The sequence below is a fragment of the Euprymna scolopes genome, chromosome 21 (genome assembly GCF_053919585.1).
Source record: "Euprymna scolopes isolate OS-2025 chromosome 21, ASM5391958v1, whole genome shotgun sequence".
NCBI lineage: Eukaryota > Metazoa > Mollusca > Cephalopoda > Sepiida > Sepiolidae > Euprymna > Euprymna scolopes.
This window is the reverse complement of record NC_136502.1, coordinates 104,886,010-104,913,063: the sequence shown is the minus strand read 5'-3', so window position 1 is coordinate 104,913,063 and position 27,054 is coordinate 104,886,010. Positions and strand designations below refer to the sequence as shown.

Below are 27,054 nucleotides of genomic sequence, written 5' to 3'. Positions count from 1 at the left end.
AAGTAAGAAATATTTTGTGTATGAACTTACGTTGTTGAAAAAAAAAAAAAAAAAAAAAAAAAAAAGAATTATTTTACAAAGCCTGTTGAATTACTATGGATGAACTTTGTTGAAACGTGTTGTGTCTGCATATTGCTACTAATTTACGATATACGTAAATTTACGATTTTTCTTTGGAATTATTGTGTAGAATTCGAAAAGACATTTTTGTACTAGAAGCTAACATGGAACAATTAGCAGAGTTAACTAAGGCTCTAGCCCTTAGCATCCAGGAACAGACAAAAATGACTCAACAATTTTTAGCGCAACAACAACAACAACAACAAATTCAACAACAACAGCTACAGCAACAGCTGCAACAACAACAAGAAAGAACACAAAAAAACTTTAGAGGCACAACAAGAACAAACAAACATACTACAACGACAAATGTCGACACAGCAAAAGAATTTAGAAAAGCTAATTCTAACGTCGACCGGGAAGAAGACTAATTTTTCTGCCGAGGGTATTTCAAATTCACTAACGGAATTTCGTTACTCCCCGGATACTGGTGTTACTTTCCCTGCATACTACAGAAGATACGAAACAATTTTTACGAAAAGATGTTTAGACTGGACCGATGAGGAAAAAGTTACCCTGCTACTACAAAAACTGGGTACTGATGAAAACACCAAGTATGCAAATCTAATTCTACCAAAAAAACCGGAGGAGGTTTCGTTCGAGGAAACAATTAGTACCTTGTCGAAAATATTTGATAAAAGGGATAGCCTATTTCACTCTAGATACAAATGTTTGAACATTCAGAAGGCAGAAGCTGAAGACTATCTAGAATATGCTTGCACTGTGAACTGTTTATGCGAATCATTTAAATTGAATGAAATTTCCGCAGACCAATTTAAATGTTTAATCTTTGTACAAGGTCTCACAGCACCAAGGGACAAAGATATACGTTCACGGATCCTAACAATTATGGAGGCGGATCCTAACATAACATTGCAAAAAGTCACTGAAGAGTGTCAACGTCTGATTAACATAAAGAAAGACAACACTCGCATTGAAGAGAAAAATATTTTTAAGGTGCAGCAAGTAAAAAGGCAAGGGACCACAAGAAAGTCCAGGTTCCAAGAACACAGGATCCTTAAAGGATACAAAGACCCAAAGCTAAAGTGTAAATGTTGTGGTAGTTTAAGACACAACAATAAGACCTGCTGGTTTAGGAACAAAATATGTTATGAATGTGGTCTCAGAGGTCACAAGGGAACATACTGTGCCCAGAAGAAAAGACAAGGGACCGATAATGTAAATACGCTTCGCATGAATAAAGAAAAAAGCTGCGAAAGACGGAAATATGTTGATGTTCGGATAAATGGACATCTGGTTACATTGCTTCTGGATAGCGGTGCAGATATTAGTATTATAAATGAAGATATATGGAAAAGGATAGGTCGACCTGAATTAACGAAAACCAGAAAGACGGCGAGAAGTGTGTGCGGCAAAAGATTAGAGTTCAAGGGAGAATTAAAATGCAAAGTGACATTCGCTAACCAGACTCATAAATCCAAAGTGTACGTCGTACCAGGAAAGAATACATGCCTGTTTGGGGTAGATTGGATTGTCCTGTTTAATTTATGGGAGAAACCCATAAATTCGTTTTGTAACGTTTTAACTGCAGAAAAAGCAAACCAAAGGGAAGACTTCCTGAAGGATTTGAAAACTGAATTTCCCAATGTTTTTGCCGAAGGACTAGGACTCTGTATTAAGACAGAGGCAAAATTTGAATTAAAGAAAAATGCCACTCCAGTATTCAAACCTAAAAGGAATGTGCCTTTTTCAGCGATGGACGCAATCGAAAAAGAGTTGGATAGACTTCAACAACTGGAAGTCATTGAAAAAGTTAACCACACAGATTGGGCAAGTCCAACCGTGTATGTAAAGAAAAAAAATAACAGAATAAGGGTCTGTGGAGATTTTTCAACGGGTTTAAATGACTGTCTATTGGACCATAATTATCCCCTTCCGTCCGCAGAAGATCTGTTCTCTAAGCTTAACGGAGGAAAAATTTTTTCTAAGATAGACCTCTCAGATGCTTACTGAATGCTCCAAATACTTAGGCATAAATACTCATAAGGGCATTTTTAAGCTAAAGAGGCTTCCTTTTGGATTAAAGGTTGCTCCTGCTATTTTCCAGCAAATTATGGACACGATGCTGGCAGGGTTGGAATTTTCAATGGCCTACCTTGACGATATCCTAATTAAAAGTGAAAATTTGCAAGATCATAAGAAGCATGTAAAAGAAGTATTCAAAAGAATACAGGAATTTGGTTTTAAATTGAGCCCAGAAAAATGCGATTTTTTTATGAAAAAAATTAAATATCTAGGTCAAATAATCGACAAAGAGGGTCGAAGACCGGATCCACAAAGGACTGAAGCAATTGAAAAGATGCCTGCTCCAGATTCAGTGACAAAATTAAAATCGTTTTTGGGATTAGTTCAATACTATGCAATTTACATCCCTAACATACATAATTTAAGAGCTCCTCTTAACGAGTTACTGAAAAAGGGTGTTAAATGGAACTGGAATAAGGAATGTGAATCTGCTTTCCAAAATATCAAAAGATGTCTACTGTCAGACTTAGCATTGGCACATTTCAATCCAGAAAAGGAACTAATACTAGCAACGGACGCCAGTGATTACGGTGTTGGCGCTGTATTACTTCACAAGTATGAGGATGGTAGGACAAAAGCTATCGCCCATGCTTCAAGAACGTTGGTTGCAGCGGAGAAAAATTACAGCCAAATTGAAAAAGAGGCGCTGTCGATAATATTTGGAATTACAAAGTACAATCGATTTCTCCATGGACGATCTTTTATTTTGCAAACCGACCATAAACCCCTACTTACCATATTTGGATCAAAGAAAGGCATTCCCACACATACTGCGAATCGATTACAGCGATGGGCTGTAACCCTCTTAAACTATCAGTTTAAGATGGAACATGTATCCTCAAAAAAGTTAGGACACGCAGATGCATTATCACGGTTGATCCCTAAAAGAAGCGAAAGTTTCGAAGAAACGGTAATTGCTGCGCTTAAAGACGAAAGTGAATGTACAAGTTCAATGTGTAATATGATACGTGAACTTCCGGTAACTTTCGAAAAAAATAAAAAAAGAGGCAGTAAATGACATTTTCATTAAGAAAATGAAAAATCAATTGGGATGGATAAAAAAAAATAAAAAGGTAGATCAAACAACGCCTTTTTCCATCTGTGAAGATGTGCTCATGTATGGTGAGAGGATCGTAATTCCACTAACGTTACAGAGGAAAATTCTGAAGGAATTTCATACAGGTCATCCGGGCATTTCGAGAATGAAATCCCTTATGAGAGGATATGTGTACTGGCCTGGTATGGACAAGGAAGTTGAAAAATGTGTCAAGACATGCAGAGGATGTCAATTAGCAGCTCGAGATCCTCCAGTAAAAACGACGCCATGGCCAAAGACGGACCTACCCTGGTCACGTCTGCATATTGATTATGCGGGACCTATAAATGGTTATTTTTACTTGATTATTGTAGATTTTTTTTCAAAATGGCCAGAAATATTTAAGTTTAGACATCCAACAGCAAAAAACACTGTGAGTGCGCTTAATGAAATTTTTAGCCGTTTTGGAGTGCCAAAAACCTTAGTGAGCGATAATGGAACAGCATTTACTGCTCATGAATTCAAAGAATTCTGTGACTCACTAAATATTCTACATATGACAACACCTGTGTACCATCCACGATCGAATGGGTTGGCCGAAAAATTTGTAGATACGTTTAAAAGGGCACTTAAGAAAAATCTTACTACGGACACAGACGAACAATGTATTCAAACATTTTTAGCAATTTACAGGGTGACACCAAATCCTAATAATAATGTCAATTCTTCCCCGGCTGAGCTAATGTTTGCAAGAAAGATAAGATCTGTCTTCGATAGGCTGCTACCAGAGAAAAAGAAAGTTTTCAAAAAAGAAAACCTTAATACCAAGTGCTTCTCCCCAGGTGAAAATGTATATTTCAAAAATTTTCAAAATGGACGAAATCAGTGGGTTGAAGGTATTATCAAAAAAAGGATTGGGAGCATGGTCTATACCATCCAAGGATTAAGTTTTGTCTGCAAAAGACACAGAAATCAAATACGTCCCAGACTGTCTCCAAATGTGGAAGAGACACCAATGGAAACATTGTGCGATATTTTTGATATACCAAAACCAGCGTGTGTACCGCAAACAATGAATATTTCGCCTGAACCGACCATACGGGCTGGACAGAAACCTTTACCCCGGGTAACGCTGACCAGAAGGAAAAGCGCAAGAAAGAGAAAAGTTACCAGGAGATTAAGCCCTGACCCTAAAAGGAAGAGGTATTTAAGCTAAAATCAGGAAGATTTCAGCTTCAGGGGGAGGTGTTGTGAAGGAACATAACTGGCTATACACCGGTTACAAACTGTATATATATATTGGACTGTTTGGCAGACAGCGGCAGACAGCGGCAGACAAGCAGTCGCAGTAAGACGGATAGTCTTACGTGTTGATTATCAGACTTTCTTCCCCATACTTGTTACTATGTACTTCTATTTACCTTAGGCGAGCAGCCTTACGTTTCTGTATTATAAATAAACCCCATTACACATACCACTCGGTGTAACTCACGTTTGTCTTTATTTCCTAAGTATTTAGGAATATAACAGCACATATGTAACCATTTGAAACGGAATTGAAAATCATAAAGAAAAATTTGAAAAAGGAATACAAAATAGAAAGTAGAGAAAAGGAATTCAAGGTAAAGGGAGACAAAGGGATTAATACTGAATCGTTAAATGTCTTCCATGTAATGATTTCACCTGCTAATTTGAATAGATCTAAATAATCTTGTTAATTGTACAGATCTTATAGCAGTAGTGGTTGTGACACAACGGGACACGGGTAGTCTAGTCACCATTAGTGATTCCAATATATTTTGCTGATTTCCATACAATCACCAATTCTGATCTAAATATTTTTTTTTATTACATTTTCACCCCAAACAAGGCACATTGCCACTTTGATGTAGGGGGGCTACTATCAGGCTCACAAGCTACAGGGATACTATGTGGGGAGTTGAGCAGCAAGATGTCGATTCATGTTACATTTGAACTTCTGCATGTCAGCACAGTTGGAGAAGCAGGAACCCGGAAGGGAATTCCAAAGTCTAGCAGTTCTGGGGAAGAAACTACTGGAGTAGAAGGCTCTCTTACATCTAGGGATCTCTACTGTGAAGAGGTGGGATTTTACTGCTTGTGAGGTTTGTTGGGAGTATTTACGTCGAGGGGGTACAAGTGCTTGCAGTTCATCGGAGCATTCACCATTAAAGTACTTGTAGAACAGGCAGAGGGATGCTACATTTCGTCGATGGGACAGAGGCTGAAGCTTAGATGCCAGTTCAGGAACTATTAGGTTGGCGACTCTCTTTTGAACATTGTCTAGGAGTGAGAGATTAGTAGCAGATGCACCAGCCCAAATATGACAACAATACTCCATACATGGGCGAATGGTGGCCTTATAGAGGTACAGGATACTTTTGGGTATTAGTAGCTTTCTAGCATGGTAGAGAGAGCCTACCTTTTTTGCAGCAGTCCTGGCAATGCTTTCAATGTAATTGTTCCAACTCATGTTTCCTGTGAACGTTAGGCCGAGGAGTTTAAAAGATGTACTTTCAGATAAAGAGTCTTTAGCCATTGCTATTGGTGGTAGAGAAAGTTTCTTGTAGTGATTGAAGGAAACAAGTTTTGTCTTGCCAGTATTGAATGTGACCATCCATTTTTGTCCCCATTCCACTACAGATTGGAGGTCATCCTCTAGTGTTTCTGCCATTTCTTTAGATATGTGTTCATTTGTTTTCCTGATCTTCATGCTATACCCTGTCAAAAGCCTTATATAATTTGAATTACACTACAAACTCGTGTAGTGAGTTCAATCTCGGCTGCAGCCGCATGTGTGTGTGTTTTTTTTTATGCCATTTTGCATGACAGTTATACATGGGCTCCAAACACCCCTGACTTACATCGGCTTATCATAATGACTATGTCATGACCAGATGTATGTGCAGCAAAAAAATAGCGAGATTTTGGATGCCTTATGCTCTCTGTGCCTCATATGCATGAACTCAATAGCATGCGTGGATACTCCAGGAGCGAAGGTGCATAAGAAAAACTAAAGAAAAGTGCAACCTGACTGGTATCAACCTCTTGGATCGACCGCATGGAGAGCGGGTGTGAGACATTGCTTGGTGTTGCTCACACTGCAGTCTGAGATACTCACAGCACCTGGTGTATGGAAAACCAAGGAAAACCTGACTTAAGTCCATATGAAGTGTCTTGACTGCTTGCAACATAACTAATATCAACTCTATGTATCGAATTACGTAGAGAGCTGATGTGTGTCGTTGCTTGGTGTTGCATACCCTAGAGTCTTGGTCCCATGAAACAGCTTAAATATCAGAGGAGGAGGAGGAGGAGGAGGAGGAGGAGGAGGATGAAGGATTATATAATATAAATATACCTGGCATTTCCCAGGAGCAATAACTTGTGATATTAAACCTGGGATGAATTTTTCACTTTTATTTTCATTTGTATGAAGTTACTTGAGCATTTCTAACTTCAGTTTCACCTTTTGAGAAAATAGGGAAGTACAGACTTACAGCTAGAATCATCTGAGACTAACAAATCCAAATATTATTTGTTTGGGGTCCTTGTCTACAGTATGTACGGCAGATTGCATCTCCCTCAACAAAGGTTTGTAATGTAAAGTTTAGTTGATCAGATGGACAATTTTTTTTTAGTATTATTGTTTCTTTTGTGTGACAACAATTAGCATCTCTGCTTTGATTATCCAAGATTAGATGAAAAAAAAAAAATAATGTTATAAACAGTTGACGCTTTTGGGTGGAGAGGGGGTTTGTTTATTATTGTAAAAAAAATGATCTTATTTTGTTACTGTAATCATCACTTTTTTGTCACCTGACGCAGACATGCTGTGTCCAAATACATCTGTTACGAAGCAGATGACGCTTTGCTTCAATAGATTTAATTTTACACCACATGTTTATTGGCAATCTCCATTTTCTTTTTTTTTTCGACTTTTTTTCGACTTTTTTTTGCTGTTTTAATTCAAATTTTTCAATAAATGTTGGTAGTTACATTATTTGGAGCCTAAATAATAATCGTGTTTGTCTTTTGGTCAAAGAAATGCAACAGCAACGAGTACAGGAGCTTGGAAGGCACTGTCTTTAGTTCAGTTTATTTGGAAAAAACTTTAACAACTGGAGAGTAAAGGTTTTTTTTTTTTTTTTTTTTTTTTTTTACACAGTGATCACCACTTATCAAGGCCCGGAAGCCACTCAGGAATAAGGGTTATTGCAAGTACATCACGTTAGTGAGGAGATTTTATGAAGTGTTTAATTAGGGGGGCGGTTCATTAGGAATTTGTTTACATTAGACTTGAAGACATCCAAGTTGTAGTCCGGAGGGAAGCAGGCAGACGGGACAGAGTTCCACAGGCGTGCAGTTCTAAGAAAGAAGCTTTGCTCATGAAATCCGCGTTTTGATTTAGGCACAGATATAGAGTGGGGGAATTTTTTCACAGTGGATTCAGCTAGACGGGTGTTTTTCGTGAAAGTTTGGCGAGGGGGGACCAGGGATTGGAGTTCAGACGAGCACCTGCCATGAAAATAACGATAAAACAAGGATAGGCTCGCAACGTCTCTTCTGTGGGAGAGGGGTTGCAGGGTAGAGAAAAGGGCATCCCCACTAAACCACGAAGTCTATTTTGTACTCTGTCAAGGCATGATAGGCTGTTTTTGGCAGCTCCTGCCCAGATATGGCAACAGTATTCCATCCTTGGGCGTACTTGGCTTTTATATAGATAGAGAATTGCATCAGTAGTGAGATATCTTCTGGAGCGGTAGAAGGATCCCACCATCTTTCCTGCGACCTTGGCAACAGACTTGATGTACGTGTTCCATTTCAGATCAGGAGTAAAAGTCAAACCCAGAAGCTTGTCAAAACACGGGGCCTCACCCAGACGAGAGCCATCCATCACAATTGATGCCAGCTGGGGATCAGAGCGTTGATGATGTAAGGATAGGAGTTTAGTTTTAGATGCATTAAAGGTAACTAGCCACATCTTCCCCCACTGAACCACGCGCTCGAGATCAGAGGAGAGAGAATCCGAGAGAACTTCGTCATTTACAGCCTTTGATGTGTTGCCGTAGATGGTCGTGTCATCAGCATAGATGTCAACGAATGATTTAAGTATGTGTTTAGGGAGGTCATTGATGTAGATCAGGAAGAGAGTTGGGCCGAGGATTGACCCCTGAGGGACTCCAGCATTTATATTGCAGGCCTCCGATTTTTGTCCATCTACCACTACTCTTATGAGCCTATCGGAGAGAAATGATTTAATGATTGAGAAAACATTTCCAGTTATACCGTAGCTGGTGGTAGAAATTTGCACGGAAGAGGATGTAGTAACCCAACACTTGTTCAAATTAACCTTGGATTGTTGCATTGTTAGTGTATTCATTACTCCTCTTAGGATTTTTATTCCAAGGTTCATGGATCCTGATTGTGAAAGTATCCCTCCACCAGTTCAACCGAAATATGCAATAAAATAGTTTCTTGCAGTGTCTGCATATACCTCTTTCTGATGCAGGAGTGAATTAAAGGTCTGAGTTATATCATAATGATCATTGATGAGATCGTGGGCCAAAGTGAGATCACCATGTAGTCATTGGTGCTCAAGAGAGAAAATATTAATCTTTTTGAGTTGGCATTTATAGAGCAGATCCAATAGACCCTGCACCATTCGAGTAGTCAGTCTTTGAACTCTTTCAAGATACTCTTTGCTTTGTTAGCACCAGTTCAATCGAAACCAGCAATGAAATAGTTTCTTGTAGTGTCTGCATAGACCTCTTTCTGATGCAGGAGTGAATTAAAGGTCTGAAGTATATCATAATGATCATGATGATTTCATGTAGTGTCCGTATAGACCTCCTTCTGGTGCAGAAGAACAGGTCCTGAGTTATATCATAATGATCATTGATGATATTGTGGGCCAAAGTGAGATCACCATGTAGTCATTGGTGTTCAAGAGAGAAAAGATTAATCTTTTTGCGTTGGCATTTATAGAGCAGATCCAATAGATCCTGCACCATTCGAGTAGTCAGTCTTTGAACTCTTTCAAGATATCCTTTGCTTTGTTAGCAGCTTGAATGCAATGTTTAAAATGGCTTGAAGGAATTTAAAAAAAAATTTTTCTTTTTAGATATTTGCTCTACTTCGTACTGCAGTTTCTTCTTTTGTCTTCTTAAATTAATTAAATTAAATTAAATTTATTTTTCAAAAAAAAAAAAAACCAGCATAGTGCAACAAGCCATGTAAAGAGACAGGGGGAGTCTCTCTTTGTACCTATTTACTATGCCTCCCCACGGGACAGAGTTAGACACCAGGGTCGTTTTTTAACATGGAGAAAAGGTACAAATATAAAAAATTGTCTCAGTCGTGAAGGACTGCTCTCTGCTCCTCCATCCCCGAAAGAGAACAAGAAATGGAAGTGCAGCATCTGAAGAACAGATGCTACACTTTGATCTTGACCAAGGGAGTCTCTCTTTGTACATAAGTATGTACAGTGCTGTTACCAATTCTAACTTTTATTATCCTCCTGCAGTCTTCTATAAATCCAGAGCTGCATTGAACGATAGGAGCATTGTACAACTCAGCCGATTTTTTATGAAATTTCACACAAATATACTTTCTGTATCTGGCAGTGTTCTTAGATAGATTTTGTATAGGAATGTCTTCAATAAGTATCGATAATCAAAAAAATTTGATGAAAAAAGGAACAGGCGCTTTTGACCAAAGTTAATGTCTTTATACAGCCTAACATAGCAAGTGCCTTTGGGAAGTCATTACTGCACAAGCAGAAAAAAACCCGTCATATAAACTCAACAGTAGGCTCTTTGATATGACAAGGGCGCGTTCAAAACGAATGTTTTTCTTTAGAGCAAAATTAAAACATAATACTCGATGGTTTGCATTTTAAACCTTAATAAACCATTATATAAAAATAATTTTATAAAATCAACAGTAGGTTCTCTGCAGTGCAGTGTAGACTACAATGTATTATGGACTAAGTAACTGTGGGGAGGATGGAAAACTGGGAGATTTCATTGATTTCGATGGCAATAAAATATGGAGAGTGAAACATTCGTTGATCCTAATTCATTCCCGGGCAACGTTATATCTCCCTGCTAGTAACTTATAGAAGTTTTTACAATGTTATCGGATTTACAGAGTTATCGTTCCTTACTTGTTTTTTTTTTTTCATTTCATTGATGGTTTTCTAACAGTTACGTTTTATCACTCTTTTTCTTAAATGCAAAAGCAGAGATTCATTCGTATTTAGGAGCTTATCGATGGATTATTGAAATATGCATTCTTTTTTATACTTAGGTCTTGTTTCGTTTTCTATTAAATCTAAACTACATTCACGTTTACGTTAAATACTTATAATAAAAAAAAAGCTTGTGATCATAGAACATAGAAATATTTAGAAAAGAAATTCGAACATAATAGATCCCAGGAAACGTCGGAGCGCTACAGCTAATATATATAGAGAGATAAAAAAAATTTCCTGAATGCTTCATCAGATAGACCCCTAAAATGTATTTACAAATTGATTTTAGTAATTTAGAATTCATTTTGAAACAGTTGTATTCTTAATCTGATGCACGTGTTCTTCTGCGAATCTATAGTTCTACGAGAAGGACCAGCATTCACAGTTCTTACTTTTGGTCACATGAATCCCCAGCGTGTGTGCAATATATATACATATATATATATATATATATATATATATATATTATTTTTAAAATGTAATTATCCACTGACACGTGTTTCGTCGTCTACGACTCATCAGAGTGGCTGTATCTAGCGAGATTCGAAATCGGGATCCAACGGTGATGAGCCTAAACCCTTACCCCTGGACCATCTTGCCAACTGTCTGGATATATCGCGATTTACTTAGATGTTGTTTTTGTTTTGGTTTTAGCGATATATATATATATATATATATATATACCAGCGGGACCTGTGAAAATTCCACAGTTGACTCTTTCATGTGTAATACATTGATGTTGACATTCAGTGGATGTTCAGAATAAATGGAGACGCCCTGATAGTATTGTAGCTTTTTTGTTAAAACAGCAAAAGTATTTATCTAAGCTAGCAGAGACGCCCAGCATAATCTGGCGTAGTCCGGTACTAAAATACGCTTAAATATGATATTCTTATTGATGCAGATTTTGTATATATTATTATAGAGTTAATGTTCTCCCAATTCTTATCTCTATATATATAAAAGCGAAAATGTATGTATGTATGTATGTATGTATGTGTGTGTGTTTGTTTGTATGTATGTATGTGTGTTTGTATGTCTCGCGAAAACTTTCCACACGGGTCACAGATTTTCGCCAGATAGGTATCATTTTAAACTTCCAACCTTCGCCCGACAAATATAAAAATTTGGCCAAATCATTAATTTTTCACTATGAAATCAACACTTTTCTACGGGGGGGGGGGCAGCAAAAACCGTCCTCTCATGACGAGTTCGCTTCTATGCATGCGTCATATGACGTCATAACCTGATTTACTTTAAATATTTGAAAAAGCAACACAATTTCAGTAACGTCATTGTAGCTCAGTTGCTTAGAGCGCGGCCTCATTATCTAAACGTTTTGGGTTCGAATCGTGGTGTGAAATGTCTTTCTTTTTTTTTCGATTTTTTAAATTTTAATATTGAAAGCAGGGTTATTTAAGCCATATTTTTTAACGTTTGTTTTTCTGTTTTTTTTTTTTACTTCGCTTATTCTTAGGTTTTCATTAACACCCCCCACCTCCACTCGACCACACACACCCAAAAACACCCGGGCAACGCCGGGTACCCCCCGTTAGTATAATATAAAGTTGTGATTTCAAAAATAAAAAATACATCCATATGACTTGGTGCGGCAGCTTTAATCAAAATCGAAACCAAAACTTTATATATATATATATATATATATATATATATATATATATATATATATATATATATATATATATATATATATATACAGGAGTTGGAAAAAATGAGAGAAACACCTAACATTTTTTGCATCAATCTTTAAACGGGTTTTAAACAATCAAATCTTGGCATTTTAATGCTTTATTATTTATGTCATGATATGCTTTATTATTTATGTCATGATATGCTTTATTATTTATGTCATGATATGCTTTATTATTTATGTCATGATATGCTTTATTATTTATGTCATGATATGCTTTATTATTTATGTCATGATATGCTTAATTAAAATTTATGTCATGATATGCTTTATTATTTATGTCATGATATGCTTTATTATTTATGTCATGATATGCTTTATTATTTATGTCATGATATGCTTAATTAAAATTTATGTCATGATATGCTTTATTATTTATGTCATGATATGCTTTATTATTTATGTCATGATATGCTTTATTATTTATGTGATGATATGCTTTATTATTTATGTCATGATATGCTTAATTAAAATTTATGTCATGATATGCTTTATTATTTATGTCATGATATGCTTTATTATTTATGTCATGATATGCTTTATTATTTATGTCATGATATGCTTAATTAAAATTTATGTCATGATATGCTTTATTATTTATGTCATGATATGCTTTATTATTTATGTCATGATATGCTTTATTATTTATGTGATGATATGCTTTATTATTTATGTCATGATATGCTTAATTAAAATTTATGTCATGATATGCTTTATTATTTATGTCATGATATGCTTTATTATTTATGTCATGATATGCTTTATTATTTATGTCATGATATGCTTAATTAAAATTTATTTTACAGATATTTAAAGTTACCAAAAGCTTTTCCTACAAAAAATGTCAAACCTTACGGACTTCCAAAGAGGCCAAATTGTTGGAGCTCGTATGGCAGGTGCTAGTGTAACAAACTGCACGAATGTTTCGCGTTTCAAGAAGTAACGTCTCAAAAGTAATGACTGCTTTTAAAAAAGGAAAAACGTCCTCAGAAAAGCACAAGTCTGGTCGAAAGATAAGATGTCGGAAAGAGTCTGTCGAACTGTTAAGTGGATTGTTAAAGATCGCAAGACCACGGCTCCTAAAATCACTGCAGAGCTCAATAAACATTTACAGTACCTAGTTTCCACAAAAAACTGTTCTTCAAGAGCAGCACAACTCTAGATTTTACAGAAGAGCTGCAATTAGAAAACCTCTGCTCTCAAAGACAAATCTTTTAAAGCGATTAGTGGTTTAAAAATCCCCAAAATTAGTCCCTCGAACAGTGGAAAAATGTGATTTTCTCTGATGAATCATCGTTTTCCTTATTTCCGAGCAGTGGTCGAGTCTACATTTGAAGGCAGCTGAAAGGAGCATTTTATCCAAGCTGTCTTCTCCCAACCGTAAATCATGGCAGGGGTTTTGTGATGATTTGGGGGTGCTATTTCTTGGAAATCCGCTGGACCAATGATTACTCGTCATGGAGGAATAAACAGTCAAAACTATTTAGGAACTATGGGTGGTCAAGTTCATCCTATGGTTCAAGAACTGTTCCCTGAGGAGAATGCTATCTTTCAAGATGATAATGCCCGAATCCATACAGCTAGAATTATTAAAGATAGGCACGAAGAGCATTCCAATGAAATTTGGCATCTGATTTGACTACCACAATCTCCAGATCTCAACATTATTGAACATTTGTGATCGATTTGGGAGATTCAAGTAAGAAATCCATTTCTTGGTAAAATTATTTATAAAAAAATAGATTACCGGAATGCCATCAGCTATAATCGAAACTAAAACCAAAACTTATGAAGAATTCTTGATAAAATTATTTATTACAAGAAACGGTAATCTAGGCACTCAGAAGAAATAAAATGTAAATGTGACACATAAAATAACACACAGGCTATCGTATTAATAATTAGATTTAAACTAGCATGACATGTGGAAATTCCTTGGAACGAGAAATATATTTAATCAACAAATATGTTTTGATGAAGCTGTTATTTTTTTTGGATAGCACAAAAACTAGTTTTAGGCAAAAAAATCAATAACATGCAGCATTATCATGAGTGGCATCTTCCGCTTGGTGCGGATTGCGAACCCACAATACTTATTTTTTGCCATTCCTTCCGATCCAGGGAAAGTTAGTTGATGGACCTGTTGAGAGATGTCCAATAAAAAACATTTTCTCCCCCCTTCTCCTTGGCTTTCCTCTGCCTCGTTTGCTTTCTAACATACTCCCAAAGCATAACTTTTACAGGCCAGTGGTTGATCGTTTGACATGGCTAAAAGTTTTAAGGGTTTTACTTTTGATTCTCTCAGATAAAGGAGGTAGGGAAGTAGTTTGATAGAGGGTGGATATTTTCTTTTTTTGGAGGGGGGGGGTCCGATCAGGTGATGTCCCGCAATGAAACCCATTACATGATTTTGAAATAGCAACAAAATATACAGCAAATATTATTAACATATTTTGAACCTTATAGATACAAACGTTGATTAACTAAACTTTACTATATAGACAAAAAACTTTACTATGATATAGCCAAAAAACTTTACTATGATATAGACAAAAAACTTTACTATGATATAGACAAAAAACTTTACTATGATATAGCCAAAAAACTTTACTATGATATAGACAAAAAACTTTACTATGATATAGACAAAAAACTGTCCAAATAACAAAATTTAACTCTTTTACACAGTCATAGCTGAAGGAATGAGAATAATACTCCCCCTGTGTAATAAATAAAGGATTAAGTTAAAAATTCAATGTTTCTGTTTGCCTGTTTTTGTAGCTGACTACAGTTTAGTTGTCTTCAAGTCCAACGTAAACAAATTCTTGATGAACCGTCCCCTAGTTTCAAAAATCCAATATAATTACTAGCATGACCCGTGGACATTCCACGTGATGAGAAATATATCTAATCAACAAATATGTTTTGATAAAGCTGATATTTTTTATGGATGGCACAAAAAATTTAGTTTTGGGACAGAGAAACCAATAACATGCAACAAATATGAGTTCATTAACATTTTTATGAAAATATTGTATTTTAAATATAGAACTGAGGCAAATGAGATAAATTAATAAGTACTAATAAATACTCATAAAGTAATAATGTGCTACATAGTTCAATATAATTATATTATCATCATTACAAGTAATTATTACCAACAGGACCAATGGAAATTCCACACAATGAGAAATATATTTAATCAACAAATAAGCACAGTAAATGATTTTTGGACTCCCCCCAAAAAAAAAAAAATAAATAAAAAAACGATAACATACAGCAAATATGTGTTTGTTAACATTTCTATGAAAATAGTGTCCATCGTATTTTAAATATAGAACTGACCCAAATGAGATAAATTAATAAGTACTAATAAATACTCAGAAAGTAATAATGTGCTACATAGTTCAATATAAAACATAAAATCATATTGTAAGAGACAATCTTTAATTTACTTCTTCATTAATATTAATAAGTAATAATGTGCTACATAGTTCAATACAAATAAAAAAATCATATTGTAAGAGACAATCTTTAATTTACCCCTACAGTCCAGCACCTCTTGGCAAACAATGTTCTTTTTTTCCTGTTTCCTTTGAAATTTCCCTTTTTTACATAACATTTCGCTGACTTCTTTCTTTGGTGAAAAATCACTGCACGTCAAAATTACGAGTTCCTTTCTAACATTATTGCAACAATGATCATATATTCTTATAATGATATCCGAAAACGAGGCTAAATCAAAGGGAGGTCACTTATTCTTGTCAGATTAGCCTTTTTGAAACAGTTTGGCCTTCAAAATTCGTATTTGGTCTTTCTCAAAGCGTAACGTACAGACCATCTAAAGAAGATGGGATTACTATGTTTTAGAACTTTTTATATACTTCCTAGATTATAATATCTAAGATTTGCGAAGGAACGCCATTTTTAGATTTATTTTGATCGACTTTTATAAAATTCATATTATTCAATCCTCTCGTGTGTTTGTTTGTTCTTTTCATATAAATAAAAAGTGAAACTGAATCGTATCTTGTGGCCGGCACGTCATGAAGGCAATCAGGGGAAACCCCTTCATATTAGACAATTGCTATTCATTTGAGAGCTCCCTCTTTTTCGGGGAGCTTGGTTTCCCAACATCATGGGGAAACAAATAAATGAAACAGCAGAAAGTTTAACTGGCCTTCAGCCAATGCTCATTTCTGCATTCACTTCGCAAGTCAACTTTTTGATTGATATCGTTAAATTTGAACGATTTTCACTTCCTATGGCCTCTTTTCTTTTACTTTTTTTTTTTTTTCCACCTTCGGGTTCGTTACGGGTTCGAGCCTCCCTCCCTACTAACACTTCTTTTCTTTTACACCTCTAAACACCCGGGCAACGCCGGGTACCCCTGCTAATATCATATAGATTAGAAAAAATTTGTGGGAAAAATTTTCGTGTTTTTTTTTTTTCTTGTCAACAAATTGCCAGTGCGATGAGGGATATTAATAAAAAAAAAAAATTTGATTGTAAGAGCTAAATGGTAAACAAATGTGATATAAAAGAAATCAAAATCACAAAAGGCAACTTAGATCCACTGAAGCAAATCGCCATCTGTTTGAATAAAGAGTGGAATGAAAAACAAACTTTCAACAAGCAATCTGTTTGTAGCACGTGACAAGAAAAAAAAATGACTGCTGGCAAACAAGAAAAAAGAAAAGGAAAAACACAAGGAAAAAAAAAGAAAAATAGCAGAAAAAAGAAAAGAAAAAAACAAGAAAAAAGAGGAAAAAGAGAAAAATACCGTTTTTTTTGGTTTTTTTTTTCAGAAAATAAACAAAAACAACGACAATTTGACTAATGTAAACAAACATTGATCACAACTTTTCGTTGATTGAGGGTTAGGGTTAGGGTGAGAACTAGGGTTAATCCTACCCTATTGCAATCTTTTTTTACCATTTAGGCCCCCATTCTTAGCATCATGTGAGGGAAAGCTTGAAAGGCAGAGTTTAGTTACTACTACTACTACTACTACTACTATCATCATCGTCGGGTTAACGTTTGGTTTACAATGTGTTGAATGGTCTTTAGAAATTGACATTCAAACTAACCTATCTCTGGCTAGGTCTTTATTTATCCAACTTTCTCTCAAGTTCATCCTTCTTATGTCCTCCGTCTTTTGCCACCAACTCAATTGTTCCGCATCTACTAACCCAAGAACTCGCATCTATTCTTACAAAGTAGACAAACAATCGAAGTCTCCTATTCTGCACACATCTCATCATACCGTCCAAATTTATTCTTCCTCTGAGGTCATCAGATCTAAGTCTGTCTCCAAAACTCACATCACACATCCATCGAATCAATCTCGTGTATACTAACCTTTGTATGTAGTTCGGGTGAAGACATTTGTTGATTTTTGCGAAAATTTTTTAGAGGTAAACATTCTCATCTGTTTGTGGTGGAATCCTGCAATTCTGCAAGAACAAAATTTTGTAGATTTGAAGAAAAAATGGACGGCCTTTAAGACATTTTTTTTTTTTTACAAAGGAGTCACATTTATCAAGACCCGGAGGCCACTCGAGGATAAGGGTTAATGAGTGTACAGTGGTCAAAGGGGATATGTCGTAGTAATCGTTAGTAATGGGAATTTGGTAAATTGGATTACTTATCAAGAACGTGTTTACATTGGACTTGAAGGCAACCATATTGTAATCAGTTTGAAAGCAGAAAAACGGAGCAGAGTTCCACAGGCGTACCGTTCTAAAAAAGAATCTTTGTTCATGGAATCTACGTTTATGTTTAGACACAAATAAAGAGTGGGGGAAATTATTGATAGTGGTTTCAGCTAGACGAGTGTTTTAAAGAATATTTGGTTCTATTTAGGATTTAACTTGATTAAAAAATTTAAAAAAATATACAGAAAATACAAGCAACATGTTATAATGTACGTTCCCGTCACAAAATAGAGATGTCATATTTCAAAAAATCACATTAAATTGATCAAGTAGTTCTTTTTTTACTAAGATATCAAATTTTATTATGAAACGAGGCACTATTTTTTAATCCGCCATTGTTTATGAATAAGAGGGAGATAACTTATTCGAACTATCGAAATCAAAATCAGCCTTGTAATGAATGCAATTTATTCTTAAAATGGCTAAATATCGTAAAAAATGATTTTCAATATATTAAGAAAAACTATTTGATCAATTTACATGATTTTTTGAATATGACACCTTCATTCCGTGACGAACACATACATCATAAAGATTTGTCAGCGCTTCTATATTATACAAACAACAAAAAAATTGAATTTCAAATGAAACAAACGATACCTACGATTGTCGCTTTTCATAATTTTGGATATGTTACTATTTGAGACCTGACAATTATGTAGGTGCCATTCGTATTTTCTGCTTTTATCCGCTTTTTTTTTTTTTTTTAATTAAGTCGAATTCTAAATAAGAATAGAATATTTTTGTTTGTCTTCTTGGAGACAAATGTGAAATTTCTGGTAATTATCGGTTTCATTTGGCCGGAAAAATCTAATTAATGTATCCTTAAAGATTTGAAAAAGTGAAGTTTTTCTTTATTCGTGGACATTTTCAGTTGTTAGAGAATGGAGAGAGAGAGAGAGAGAGAGAGAGAGAGAGAGAGAGAGGAAGAAGAAGAGGTGAGTTATAGTGTAGACACGTTGGCCGGAAGTAAAAGATGAGCTGATTTGATTGCGTGTGAGTCATGTGATCAGATTAGCTGAATCGTTGAAATTTGATTTGGACTCAGAAGACAACGGACGGCTTCCCGTTATCTCTTCCTCTTCCCTGGGGTGGGGACGAACGCTGACGCGTGTAGAAGAAGAACCCACACAGGCCGATTTCACTTCCACCTTCTGCAGGACATCTGGGAAAAGTGAAATAAACTATAGAACTAATTCCTTGTCTTGGAGTGATTGAATCTTCATCCAAAAACAAGTATCAAGTCTCCCTCCAGGACGAGAAATTCCAGATGGTCCAACAGCGAAGAAGCAGAGGTAGGTTCTGAAAATACATGTCACTTACACACGATTCCCTTTATGATACAACATAAATATATAATATAACACGTCATCTCTTCTAATCCATTATTAGAGATGATGCAACAAACACTCAACCCTTTATTATAGAGCAACAACGTAACACAGTCCCCTTCCCTGCCCCTGAGGATAAAGCAGATTTTCCTTGAGGGTCACCATAACTTGAGTCATGTAAATAAATAATGATGACTTCGGGCCAAGATCACAGTGTAGTATCTGTTCTGAGGCTACACTTTACCTTTTCTGTCCTCGATCAGGGGAGGAGAAAACCTTCATGACTGAGACGATTTTCAATTTTGTTTCTATCAAAAGTGCTCCTTATTGAGAAGTTGGATATCCCCTACATTAAAAACTGACCCTGTGTCTAACTCTGCCCTCGTAGAGAGGCAAGTAAATATGAACAATGACCACAACGTTTTGTGAAGTATGGGCAATTTGGATTCTGGATCATTTTTAAAATTAAAAAAATAATTTTTTTCTTCTAAACCTTTATCCACCCCAAAAAAGAGATGTTATGAACTATGAGGGATTAAAGACCAGATTTATGGGGGCATCCTAAGTGGGGACTTGTGCATATTAGTACAGTCAGGGAAACATGAATCAGTAAGAGAATTCCTAAGTCTAGCAGTTTGCGGAAAGAAGGTCTTAAGTGTCAAAAGCCTTTCTGCATCTGAGGATCTCTGCAGTAAAGGGGTGGAATTTTGCTGTTTGTTGGGCTTGTTGGGTTGATCGTGGGTATTTATATAGAGGGGGCACCAGTGCTGCTAGTTCATTGGAGCACATTCCATTGGCGTAAAACAGTAAAACAAGTACAGAAACGAAACATTGTGGCGTTGGAGCTTGGTTGGCAGTGTGGTATATATCAGACGGGAAACTCGTTTTGGGGCTCTGTCTAATAGGAGAAACTCGGGGTTGCTGCACCAGCTCAGATGCAACAAGAGACTAGTGTTTACTGCACTAGCCTAGATGTGGCAACACAACTCCATGCATGAGCAAATGGTCTCTTTGTAGAAATATAGGATACAAATTAATGTGAGAAGTTTTCTAGTATGGTAGAAAGAGCTCATCTTCTTTGCAGCAGCCTTGGCAATGTATTTGTTCCAATTCATGTTGCCTGTAAATGTTAGGCCACGTAATTTGTTATTAGACTCTCAGATAGAGTGCTATTAGCAATGACAATCGGTGCTTCAATAAGTTTCTTATAATCGTTATAGGAAAGAAGCTTTGTCTTAGTAGCATTAAATGTTATCATACATTTATGGCCTCATTCAACTATGGACTGGAAGTCATGTTTTAAAGATTAAGACATTGGATATGTGTGTGTTCGTTTTGTCCATATGTCAAGAATAGAATATAGTGTCATTGGTAATGTTAAGTGTTGAGACATTATGTTGAACAAAGATGGCGGTGAAGATTCAGTGCAGTTCCGATCTTGAGTGTTAAATAATTCCTAGTAACAAAGATGGTGGCGAAGATTCAGTGCAGTTCCGATCTTGAGTGTTAAATAATTCCTAGTCACAAAGATGGTGGCGAAGATTCAGTGCAGTTCTGATCTTGAGTGTTAAATAATTCCTAGTAACAAAGATGGTGGCGAAGATTCAGTGCAGTTCCGATCTTGAGTGTTAAAAAATTCCTAGTAACAAAGATGGTGGCGAAGATTCAGTGCAGTTCCGATCTTGAGTGTTAAATAATTCCTAGTAACAAAGATGGTGGCGAAGATTCAGTGCAGTTCCGATCTTGAGTGTTAAATAATTCCTAGTAACAAAGATGGTGGCGAAGATTCAGTGCAGTTCCGATCTTGAGTGTTAAATAATTCCTAGTAACAAAGATGGTGGCGAAGATTCAGTGCAGTTCTGATCTTGAGTGTTAAATAATTCCTAGTAACAAAGATGGTGGCGAAGATTCAGTGCAGTTCCGATCTTGAGTGTTAAATAATTCCTAGTAACAAAGATGGTGGCGAAGATTCAGTGCAGTTCCGATCTTGAGTGTTAAATAATTCCTAGTAACAAAGATGGTGGCGAAGATTCAGTGCAGTTCCGATCTTGAGTGTTACATAATTCCTAGTCACAAAGATGGTGGCGAAGATTCAGTGCAGTTCCGATCTTGAGTGTTAAATAATTCCTAGTCACAAAGATGGTGGCGAAGATTCAGTGCAGTTCCGATCTTGAGTGTTAAATAATTCCTAGTAACAAAGATGGCGGCGAAGATTCAGTGCAGTTCCGATCTTGAGTGTTAAATAATTCCTAGTAACAAAGATGGTGGCGAAGATTCAGTGCAGTTCCGATCTTGAGTGTTAAATAATTCCTAGTCACAAAGATGGTGGCGAAGATTCAGTGCAGTTCCGATCTTGAGTGTTAAATAATTCCTAGTAACAAAGATGGTGGCGAAGATTCAGTGCAGTTCCGATCTTGAGTGTTAAATAATTCCTAGTAACAAAGATGGTGGCGAAGATTCAGTGCAGTTCCGATCTTGAGTGTTAAATAATTCCTAGTAACAAAGATGGTGGCGAAGATTCAGTGCAGTTCCGATCTTGAGTGTTAAATAATTCCTAGTCACAAAGATGGTGGCGAAGATTCAGTGCAGTTCCGATCTTGAGTGTTAAATAATTCCTAGTAACAAAGATGGTGGCGAAGATTCAGTGCAGTTCCGATCTTGAGTGTTAAATAATTCCTAGTAACAAAGATGGTGGCGAAGATTCAGTGCAGTTCCGATCTTGAGTGTTAAATAATTCCTAGTAACAAAGATGGTGGCGAAGATTCAGTGCAGTTCCGATCTTGAGTGTTAAATAATTCCTAGTCACAAAGATGGTGGCGAAGATTCAGTGCAGTTCCGATCTTGAGTGTTAAATAATTCCTAGTCACAAAGATGGTGGCGAAGATTCAGTGCAGTTCCGATCTTGAGTGTTAAATAATTCCTAGTCACAAAGATGGTGGCGAAGATTCAGTGCAGTTCCGATCTTGAGTGTTAAATAATTCCTAGTAACAAAGATGGTGGCGAAGATTCAGTGCAGTTCCGATCTTGAGTGTTAAATAATTCCTAGTCACAAAGATGGTGGCGAAGATTCAGTGCAGTTCCGATCTTGAGTGTTAAATAATTCCTAGTAACAAAGATGGTGGCGAAGATTCAGTGCAGTTCCGATCTTGAGTGTTAAATAATTCCTAGTCACAAAGATGGTGGCGAAGATTCAGTGCAGTTCCGATCTTGAGTGTTAAATAATTCCTAGTCACAAAGATGGTGGCGAAGATTCAGTGCAGTTCCGATCTTGAGTGTTAAATAATTCCTAGTCACAAAGATGGTGGCGAAGATTCAGTGCAGTTCCGATCTTGAGTGTTAAATAATTCCTAGTAACAAAGATGGTGGCGAAGATTCAGTGCAGTTCCGATCTTGAGTGTTAAATAATTCCTAGTAACAAAGATGGTGGCGAAGATTCAGTGCAGTTCCGATCTTGAGTGTTAAATAATTCCTAGTAACAAAGATGGTGGCGAAGATTCAGTGCAGTTCCGATCTTGAGTGTTAAATAATTCCTAGTAACAAAGATGGTGGCGAAGATTCAGTGCAGTTCTGATCTTGAGTGTTAAATAATTCCAAGTAACAAAGATGGTGGCGAAGATTCAGTGCAGTTCCGATCTTGAGTGTTAAATAATTCCTAGTCACAAAGATGGTGGCGAAGATTCAGTGCAGTTCTCATCTTGAGCGTTAAATAATTCCTAGTAACAAAGATGGTGGCGAAGATTCAGTGCAGTTCCGATCTTGAGTGTTAAATAATTCCAAGTAACAAAGATGGTGGCGAAGATTCAGTGCAGTTCCGATCTTGAGTGTTAAATAATTCCTAGTCACAAAGATGGTGGCGAAGATTCAGTGCAGTTCCGATCTTGAGTGTTAAATAATTCCTAGTAACAAAGATGGTGGCGAAGATTCAGTGCAGTTCCGATCTTGAGTGTTAAATAATTCCTAGTCACAAAGATGGTGGCGAAGATTCAGTGCAGTTCCGATCTTGAGTGTTAAATAATTCCTAGTAACAAAGATGGTGGCGAAGATTCAGTGCAGTTCCGATCTTGAGTGTTAAATAATTCCTAGTAACAAAGATGGTGGCGAAGATTCAGTGCAGTTCCGATCTTGAGTGTTAAATAATTCCTAGTCACAAAGATTGTGGCGAAGATTCAGTGCAGTTCCGATCTTGAGTGTTAAATAATTCCTAGTCACAAAGATGGTGGCGAAGATTCAGTGCAGTTCCGATCTTGAGTGTTAAATAATTCCTAGTCACAAAGATGGTGGCGAAGATTCAGTGCAGTTCTGATCTTGAGTGTTAAATAATTCCTAGTAACAAAGATGGTGGCGAAGATTCAGTGCAGTTCCGATCTTGAGTGTTAAATAATTCCTAGTAACAAAGATGGTGGCGAAGATTCAGTGCAGTTCTCATCTTGAGCGTTAAATAATTCCTAGTAACAAAGATGGTGGCGAAGATTCAGTGCAGTTCCGATCTTGAGTGTTAAATAATTCCTAGTAACAAAGATGGTGGCGAAGATTCAGTGCAGTTCTGATCTTGAGTGTTAAATAATTCCTAGTAACAAATATGGTGGCGAAGATTCAGTGCAGTTCCGATCTTGAGTGTTAAATAATTCCTAGTCACAAAGATGGTGGCGAAGATTCAGTGCAGTTCCGATCTTGAGTGTTAAATAATTCCTAGTCACAAAGATGGTGGCAAAGATTCAGTGCAGTTCCGATCTTGAGTGTTAAATAATTCCTAGTCACAAAGATGGTGGCGAAGAATCAGTGCAGTTCCGATCTTGAGTGTTAAATAATTCCTAGTAACAAAGATGGTGGCGAAGATTCAGTGCAGTTCCGATCTTGAGTGTTAAATAATTCCTAGTCACAAAGATGGTGGCGAAGATTCAGTGCAGTTCCGATCTTGAGTGTTAAATAATTCCTAGTAACAAAGATGGTGGCGAAGATTCAGTGCAGTTCCGATCTTGAGTGTTAAATAATTCCTAGTCACAAAGATGGTGGCGAAGATTCAGTGCAGTTCCGATCTTGAGTGTTAAATAATTCCTAGTAACAAAGATGGTGGCGAAGATTCAGTGCAGTTCCGATCTTGAGTGTTAAATAATTCCTAGTAACAAAGATGGTGGCGAAGATTCAGTGCAGTTCCGATCTTGAGTGTTAAATAATTCCTAGTAACAAAGATGGTGGCGAAGATTCAGTGCAGTTCCGATCTTGAGTGTTAAATAATTCCAAGTAACAAAGATGGTGGCGAAGATTCAGTGCAGTTCCGATCTTGAGTGTTAAATAATTCCTAGTAACAAAGATGGTGGCGAAGATTCAGTGCAGTTCCGATCTTGAGTGTTAAATAATTCCTAGTCACAAAGATGGTGGCGAAGATTCAGTGCAGTTCCGATCTTGAGTGTTAAATAATTCCTAGTAACAAAGATGGTGGCGAAGATTCAGTGCAGTTCCGATCTTGAGTGTTAAATAATTCCTAGTAACAAAGATGGTGGCGAAGATTCAGTGCAGTTCCGATCTTGAGTGTTAAATAATTCCTAGTAACAAAGATGGTGGCGAAGATTCAGTGCAGTTCCGATCTTGAGTGTTAAATAATTCCTAGTCACAAAGATGGTGGCGAAGATTCAGTGCAGTTCCGATCTTGAGTGTTAAATAATTCCTAGTCACAAAGATGGTGGCGAAGATTCAGTGCAGTTCCGATCTTGAGTGTTAAATAATTCCTAGTAACAAAGATGGTGGCGAAGATTCAGTGCAGTTCCGATCTTGAGTGTTAAATAATTCCTAGTAACAAAGATGGTGGCGAAGATTCAGTGCAGTTCCGATCTTGAGTGTTAAATAATTCCTAGTAACAAAGATGGTGGCGAAGATTCAGTGCAGTTCCGATCTTGAGTGTTAAATAATTCCTAGTAACAAAGATGGTGGCGAAGATTCAGTGCAGTTCCGATCTTGAGTGTTAAATAATTCCTAGTAACAAAGATGGTGGCGAAGATTCAGTGCAGTTCCGATCTTGAGTGTTAAATAATTCCTAGTCACAAAGATGGTGGCGAAGATTCAGTGCAGTTCTCATCTTGAGCGTTAAATAATTCCTAGTAACAAAGATGGTGGCGAAGATTCAGTGCAGTTCCGATCTTGAGTGTTAAATAATTCCAAGTAACAAAGATGGTGGCGAAGATTCAGTGCAGTTCCGATCTTGAGTGTTAAATAATTCCTAGTCACAAAGATGGTGGCGAAGATTCAGTGCAGTTCCGATCTTGAGTGTTAAATAATTCCTAGTCACAAAGATGGTGGCGAAGATTCAGTGCAGTTCCGATCTTGAGTGTTAAATAATTCCTAGTAACAAAGATGGTGGCGAAGATTCAGTGCAGTTCCGATCTTGAGTGTTAAATAATTCCTAGTCACAAAGATGGTGGCGAAGATTCAGTGCAGTTCCGATCTTGAGTGTTAAATAATTCCTAGTAACAAAGATGGTGGCGAAGATTCAGTGCAGTTCCGATCTTGAGTGTTAAATAATTCCTAGTCACAAAGATGGTGGCGAAGATTCAGTGCAGTTCCGATCTTGAGTGTTAAATAATTCCTAGTCACAAAGATGGTGGCGAAGATTCAGTGCAGTTCCGATCTTGAGTGTTAAATAATTCCTAGTCACAAAGATGGTGGCGAAGATTCAGTGCAGTTCCGATCTTGAGTGTTAAATAATTCCTAGTAACAAAGATGGTGGCGAAGATTCAGTGCAGTTCCGATCTTGAGTGTTAAATAATTCCTAGTAACAAAGATGGTGGCGAAGATTCAGTGCAGTTCCGATCTTGAGTGTTAAATAATTCCTAGTAACAAAGATGGTGGCGAAGATTCAGTGCAGTTCCGATCTTGAGTGTTAAATAATTCCTAGTAACAAAGATGGTGGCGAAGATTCAGTGCAGTTCTGATCTTGAGTGTTAAATAATTCCAAGTAACAAAGATGGTGGCGAAGATTCAGTGCAGTTCCGATCTTGAGTGTTAAATAATTCCTAGTCACAAAGATGGTGGCGAAGATTCAGTGCAGTTCTCATCTTGAGCGTTAAATAATTCCTAGTAACAAAGATGGTGGCGAAGATTCAGTGCAGTTCCGATCTTGAGTGTTAAATAATTCCAAGTAACAAAGATGGTGGCGAAGATTCAGTGCAGTTCCGATCTTGAGTGTTAAATAATTCCTAGTCACAAAGATGGTGGCGAAGATTCAGTGCAGTTCCGATCTTGAGTGTTAAATAATTCCTAGTAACAAAGATGGTGGCGAAGATTCAGTGCAGTTCCGATCTTGAGTGTTAAATAATTCCTAGTCACAAAGATGGTGGCGAAGATTCAGTGCAGTTCCGATCTTGAGTGTTAAATAATTCTTAGTAACAAAGATGGTGGCGAAGATTCAGTGCAGTTCTGATCTTGAGTGTTAAATAATTCCTAGTCACAAAGATGGTGGCGAAGATTCAGTGCAGTTCCGATCTTGAGTGTTAAATAATTCCTAGTAACAAAGATGGTGGCGAAGATTCAGTGCAGTTCCGATCTTGAGTGTTAAATAATTCCTAGTAACAAAGATGGTGGCGAAGATTCAGTGCAGTTCCGATCTTGAGTGTTAAATAATTCCTAGTAACAAAGATGGTGGCGAAGATTCAGTGCAGTTCTGATCTTGAGTGTTAAATAATTCCTAGTAACAAAGATGGTGGCGAAGATTCAGTGCAGTTCCGATCTTGAGTGTTAAATAATTCCTAGTAACAAAGATGGTGGCGAAGATTCAGTGCAGTTCTGATCTTGAGTGTTAAATAATTCCTAGTAACAAAGATGGTGGC

General features: G+C 36.8%; 1 long non-coding RNA gene across 1 annotated transcript in view; it reads right to left on the bottom strand.

The window, feature by feature from the left end:
• LOC145242658 (uncharacterized) overlaps nucleotides 1-27,054 on the bottom strand; it is a 320,876-nt gene that overhangs the window by 8,153 nt on the left and 285,669 nt on the right. The window contains exon 3 of the long non-coding RNA XR_013862786.1: nucleotides 17,548-17,642. This is a non-coding gene — a long non-coding RNA (uncharacterized LOC145242658). The remainder of the gene's footprint in view (nucleotides 1-17,547; nucleotides 17,643-27,054) is intronic.